At 56.3% G+C, this 6,247-nt stretch overlaps 1 long non-coding RNA gene across 2 annotated transcripts in view; it reads right to left on the reverse strand.

Annotated features, from left to right (window-relative positions):
* LOC109291128 overlaps positions 1–6,247 on the reverse strand; it is a 23,184-nt gene that overhangs the window by 11,239 nt on the left and 5,698 nt on the right. The window contains exon 2 of one of the 2 annotated variants that reach the window (XR_002095751.1): positions 5,218–5,558. This is a non-coding gene — a long non-coding RNA (uncharacterized LOC109291128). The remainder of the gene's footprint in view (positions 1–5,217; positions 5,559–6,247) is intronic. The other variant, XR_002095752.1, reaches the window with a different exon arrangement.

The following is a 6,247-nucleotide window of genomic DNA, read 5'->3' on the forward strand; positions in this document are numbered from 1 at the left end:
TCGCGCGGGGGGAGCGCCCTGCCCCAGCGGTCGCCCCGCGTGTCCCAGGCTGCTCCCCGCGCCCCGTGCCTGGCTGCAGGTGGGGCGCTGGTGCTGGGTCCCAGGGCGAAGCAGGGCAGCCCGGGGCCGGTGCGCTGGGGCGGGCTCTCGGGGTGCAGCTGGGCCGGGGGCTGCGGGGGTCCAGAGCCCCAAGGCCCAGCTCCAGCCGCCTCTCGTGACTGCCGGGGAAGCCGCAGCATTTGGCCACGACTCAGCCGAGCTTCAGCCCGGGGGAGGCCTCAGACCAGGAACCGCATGACCACACACCCATGATGCCGGGCCAGCGGCTTGGGCACCAAGGCCACAGAGGGTGTGGGAGCTGCAGGGACGTGGGCCTAGCCGGACCCCCCAGGGCATCTAACCCTGCCCCGGATCATGCCATGCAGAGCCATTGCACCCATCTCCCCAGCAGCAAGGCCCAGACACCTGGGGAGCTGCCGAGCAAGGGCAACTGCTGCGTGCCAGGGTCAGCTCCTTACCCCAATGCACCTCCTCTCCAGTCTGAACTGGCCCAGGGTTGGGCTGACCCATGAGGAGGGCAGGTGTGGCTACAATGCCCTGTGGAGGGGGAGGACGGGCCTCTGGGCAGAGGAGGGCTGGGGCTGGGGCTGGGGCTCAGGCTCAGGCCTAGACTGCGCCCAGCTCCGCTGCAGCCTTCCAGCACCTGGCAGGGATCTCACTCCCCCGCCAGCACCTCTGGCCTTTCCCTGCACCAATGCAGTGGTGCCGGCATGTGGCAGCAGTGGCCCCGTGGCTGGGACAGGACCGTGCCGAAGGCTCGGTCAGGGCACTGCTGGCATCGGGGATGGCTGGGGGCAGAAGCCTGTGACAAGAGCAGCAGGCACGTGGGAGAACGTGCTGCCGCCAGCCCTGGCAGACAGACGGAGGAGCAGGCAGCGGGCGTTCCTGGGAGCCCCCCGGGCCACTGCGTCCCAGAGTGTCAGAGCCGGGAGCAGGATGCAGGCACTGTGGGCTTGGACAGCCCTCAGCAGAGAGATGCCCACCACAGGCAGGGGAGCCTTTAGCAGGAGGCAGTGCAGGCAGGCCCGGGAAGGGAGCACTGGACACTGTCGCAGGGGGAGCTCCCGAGAGCAAGCACGTGAGCCAAGCGTGCCCAGAGCAGGAGCCAGAGGGTGCAGAGTTCTCCATCAGACTCTTGGACCCACTAATCACAGCCCAGGTCATGCCACCCGCCAAGCCCTGCGCTCCCCTCTGCCTCCCCCATCATGCGGCCCGACAGGCTCTGTGCTCGGCCACGGGAGGGCTTCCTGCCGGGCAGCACCTCTGGGACTCTGCGCAGCATCCTTGGCTCAGCCGCCCTCCAGGGATGCAGAGGTGCTGGGGAGGGGAAGTCCCTGAGCCTGCTGGTCCCCAACAAGCAGCTGTGGGAGCCCGAGGCCTCTTCCTCCAGCCCAGGCTTGCCCTTGGTGCACATACCGTGCAAGGCCTCGTGTCTGTTTGGGAGCTAGCCCCCCAAGGGAGCATTTGCAAGGCTGAGGGCAGCATTGCTGCAGGCAGAGCCAGCCTTATGGGTGGGCGCTGTGGTCAGGGGAGCACTAAACACACAAACTTGAATGCGCACACACGTGAGCAGCCCGCACTTGCAGCAGTGCTCCCCCACTCCAGCTGATCCCCACCCCAGGTGGGAGGAGCGGTGCCCAGCCCACCCCCTCCAGCTGCTGCCCAGGAGCCAGACCAGGTGATATGGGCAGCAGCTGCCTGCCTGTCCCGCCGTGCCACTCTGCCTCCCTGCCAGGCTGTGCCCTTGCGCCCCTGCCTGCCTGCAGCACTCTTGACTTGGGGAGGATGGTGCTGGGGCTCAGGGGTGTGCCGGGCGGGGGTGGGGAGGCACCAAAGCACAAGTTCACCCAAGGCACCATTTCCCCTAAGGCCGGTTCTGGCTGCAGGGTCCCAGAGCTCCTGGTATGCAAGCGCCTCCACCAGTGAGGTGCTGGCAGCTCTGAGGGCCACTCTCTGCTCCACATTTGGCTGGCAGAGACCCCTCCACAACTGACACCCCAGGTCGCAGGCACAGGCAACAGTGCACAGCCCTGCTCTCCTTGTACTGCATCATGGCACCGTCCCAGCACCACAGCACAAGCATCCTGGCACGTGGGGAAGTGTGTTTGAGCCTGGGCAGATCCAGAATTTTGGAAAGGGGTGCAGATGGTGAGATGCCTCATCACATATAAAACAATACACGTTTCTCTAGTTAAAAATAAACTTCAGTAATAGGGCTGCGTGATTTAGTTTAAGATTGAAGCTAAAACAAATATCACTTTATTGGAATGAGTTACAAGCAACCTGCGGGGCTGTGAAATAGGGGCTTCATGACCAGGACCAGCCAGCAGACAGCAGGATGGCACCCTTAAAGAGAAGAGTGGGTCGTTAACATCTGTGGAGTGGAGAGTGTAGAAGGGAACAGGTAAAAATTCAAATGAGCCGCCAAGTCAAGCGACTCCCTCAGCACTGCCTGACTAGAAGTGCTGCTGCCACTGCCAGGCAGCTGGTTTTAAGATTTGGGAGGAGCAGGGGTCAAAGGGCGACGCAGGTGCACCCGTGTACTCGCCTGGGCCCGCCCTGGTGGCTACGCTACAAGGGAGCAGAGGCAGGGCAGCAAGAACCGCAGGGGGGGAGGGAAGAAGCCAAAGAGGAGAAACTTGACTGGTAACCCCTTTTCTACCAGTCCTGCAGTAACGGGACACAGCCAGCCCCAGCCCCCTGCTCTCCCTGGGGCAGTTTTAGGGCCTCTGGTCCTTTGGGCAACAGGCCTTGTAGCTGTTTAGCAGGGGCGTCGTGTAGTGTTAGGACTAAGGTGTCCAGAGGTCCCTGCCAGCAGCGGCTCTATGATTCAGGGGTGGTGGGGTAGCCAGGTTCAGATGGTGTGCAAAGGCCATCAGCCACTCCTCCCCAAAGCTGAGCCCAACTGAGCCGGAAGAGCAGCCACCTCAGATGCTGGGAATACTGACCCGGCCAGCTCCTCCTTGGGCAGGTTTCTACCAAGGCAGCCAGGGAAAGATCGCCAGCTGAAGGCTGCTTGTGCGTAACTGGGTCTGCCAACTTCAGCAGTGCAGAGACCTGAGCCCTCCGTTTCGCAGCTCGTCACCCTGTTAATGCATAGATTCATAGATTGTAGAGTCAGAGGGGACCCCGAAGGATCATCATGTCCGACCCCCTGCACCAGGCAGGGAAAGGACCAAGGTCAGATGACCCCAGTCAGGTGCCTATCTAGCCTCCTCTTGAAGACCTCCAAGTTAGGTGACAGTACCACCTCTTTCGGCAGCCCATTCCAGATTCTGGCCACCCTTACTGTGAAAAATTTCTTAGTTATTAGTCCAAGTTACTCTTAGGGGTGCCCTGGTAAACAGTGCATCTCCAATTCTCTGTTGTCCTGTGCATTCATAGATCTCATAGATTTCATAGACATTTGGGCTGGAAGGGACGTCAGAAGATCATTGAGTCCAGCTTCCTGCCCGAAGGGCAGCAAGTCAGCTGGGTTCATACGATCCCAACAAGACAAGCATCCAATTTACTCTGGAAGGCGTTCAGTGTAGGTGCTTGAACCGCCTCCGATGGCAGGCTGTTCTAGACCTTGCCACAAGATGCTGAAGTCAATAAGAAGAGTTTTAGATGCACTAGAAGCATGAAGCCAGGCAGTGAGCCGGCAGAGCCAGGAGATGACTTGAGGTGCCATCAGGGAGGATAGCGGAGAAGCAAAGTGGTCATAGGATCCCAGCAAGATAAGCGTCCAATTTACTCTTTAAGGTGGAAGGCTGTTCCAGACCTTGGGGGCTCGGACAGTAAAGAAATTCTTCCTTATGTCCAGCCTGAAACGGTCTTGCAGGAGTTTATGACCAGTCGACCTCGTCATCCCTTGGGGCGCTCTGGTGAACAAACATTCCCCCACATCCTGGTGGTCACCCCTGATAAACTTATAGGTGGCCATCAGCTCACCCCTGAGCCTGCACTTTTCCAGGCTAAAGAGCCCCATGGCTCTCAGCCTGTCATCGTAAAGTCTGTTTTCCTGACCTCTGATCATGCACGTGGCTCTTCTCTGAACCCTCTCAAGCTTCTCCACATCCTTCTTGAATTGTGGAGCCCAAAACTGGATGCAGTACTCCAGCTGCGGCCTCACCAAGGCCAAGTACAAGGGGAGAATGACGTCCCAGGATTTGCTTGAGAAGCATCTATGGGCAAGCCAGCGTTTTGGTCGCTTTACTAGCCGCAGCATCTCATTGCAGGCTCATGTTCATCTTGTGGTCAATGAGCAAGCACGTTCCAACGCTGCGCAGCATGAGGTGAATCAGAACAGGAGATGGGACGTACCAGCTCAGCCTGCATCCTCCATCTCACGGGGCACAGAGCTGATGCCAAAGGAAAGAGCAAGGCACATCTCTTGTCCCTCTCCCCTTCCAGCTTACAGTGTTCAGAGGCCCAGAAAGTCCTCATATGGAGGCTGCAGGCCTAACTACCACATTTCAGACCCACCACTGGGCCTGTCCTGCCCAAATGCGTCTAATCCTCTTGTGAAGGTGAGTAGACTGTCAGCCTCTGTGGCATCTTGTGGCAGTGAATCCCACAAGTTAACTATATGCTGCAAGAGAAATAATTGTTTGCTCTACACGTGAACGTAAGAACATAAGGGTTGCCATTTATGGTGTCAGACCACATGTCCATCTTGCCCAGGCTTCTGTGTCACAGGGCAACAGACAGCGGAGGCTGAAGGGAGAGTGACCAGGTCTCACCAGGGTTTTCCCCTGTTCCTCTCCCCCTTGCAGCCTCCAGCACTGAGGGTCCAGGCAGGGCTGATGCAGAGCCTGTGCCCCTCACTCCCTGCTCCATAGCCATCGATGCCCCTTTCCTCCAAGCACATGTCCAATCCCTTGTGAATCTGGCCACACTCTCAGCTTCCACTGCATCTGGTGGCCATGATTTCCACACTTTAATGACACACTAGGGGAAAACGAACAGCCTGGTGTTAGTTTTAAACTTACTGTGTACTAGTTTCATGTTGTGACCCCTAGTTCTTGTATTGTGAGAGATAGTACATAATAATAAATCCCTATTGACTTCCTCTTTGTGTTTAGCATTTTGTACACCCTTCTCCTATCCTCCCTCAAGTGTCTGTACTCTAAACTGACCAGGCCTGGCTTCTTCAGTCTCTCCTCACAGGAAAACCCCTCCATACCACTCATCATCCTTGTTCCCCTTCTCTGGGCCTTCTCTACTTCTTCTAGATCCTTTTGGAAGTGTGGGAACCAGACCTGGGCAATGTATTCAAAGTGTGGACACACCATGGACTTATAAATGGGCATCATAGTGCCATCTGTTTTGTTTACAGTTCTCTTCCTCATAAATCCTAACACGTTGTTTGTCTTTTTGATGGCTGCTTAGCACTGAGCGGGTGTCCACAGGGACTCCCAGGTCTCTTTTCTGTGTGGTAACAGCTGATGTAGAGCCCATCCTAGTGTAGGTCTAGTTTTGGTTATTTTTGCCCATGTGCATTACTTTACATTTGTCTTCATTGAATTTCCTCTACCATTTAGTTGCCCATTTGCTCAATGATGCCAGATCCTTCTGTAGTTCCTCACAGTCCAGCTTGGTCTTTCACTGTGGACAAATGCAAGGTGCTGCACCTCAGGAGGAAAATTAAAAAACACAAATACAAAATGAGGGACACCTAGCTGGATGGCAGCTCTACAGAAAAGGACTTGGGAATCTTGGTAGACCAGAGACTCATGCACTATGATGGACCTACATGAAAGGTCAATGTGGTTTTGGGCTCCATCAGTCTTCTTATCTCCATCTTCTCGTGTCCTTGTCATAAACTAGATGTTTTCCCACAATCGTGCATAAGTGATGGCTCTTTCCATTGCTGCAGCGAGGTCCCCCTTCATATGGGTCTCATCAAGGATCGGCAAATGAGCAGGTGCTCCATAGTCTGCACTTCACCGCACTCGCACAGATTCATGTAGTTAGAGTAGTCCCATTTGATGTTTGCATGTGCAGGTGATTCAGGGGTTCCTCTTCTACCCTGTGAAGTGAAGAGTCCTCTGCAGTTGTGGTGGTGAGGAGGGGAAGGGGAAGACCTTCTTTGCTGAGTTGTAATTTTACTTTCTGTATAAAAATGCATTTGTGGCAATTTATGCTTGCTTCTGAGGAAAGAGCCCTCCATGGGGAGTGGTACAGAGTCAACACCCTTTCTGTA

The sequence above is a fragment of the Gavialis gangeticus genome, unplaced genomic scaffold (genome assembly GCF_001723915.1).
Source record: "Gavialis gangeticus isolate Ggan-Ray unplaced genomic scaffold, GavGan_comp1, whole genome shotgun sequence".
NCBI lineage: Eukaryota > Metazoa > Chordata > Crocodylia > Gavialidae > Gavialis > Gavialis gangeticus.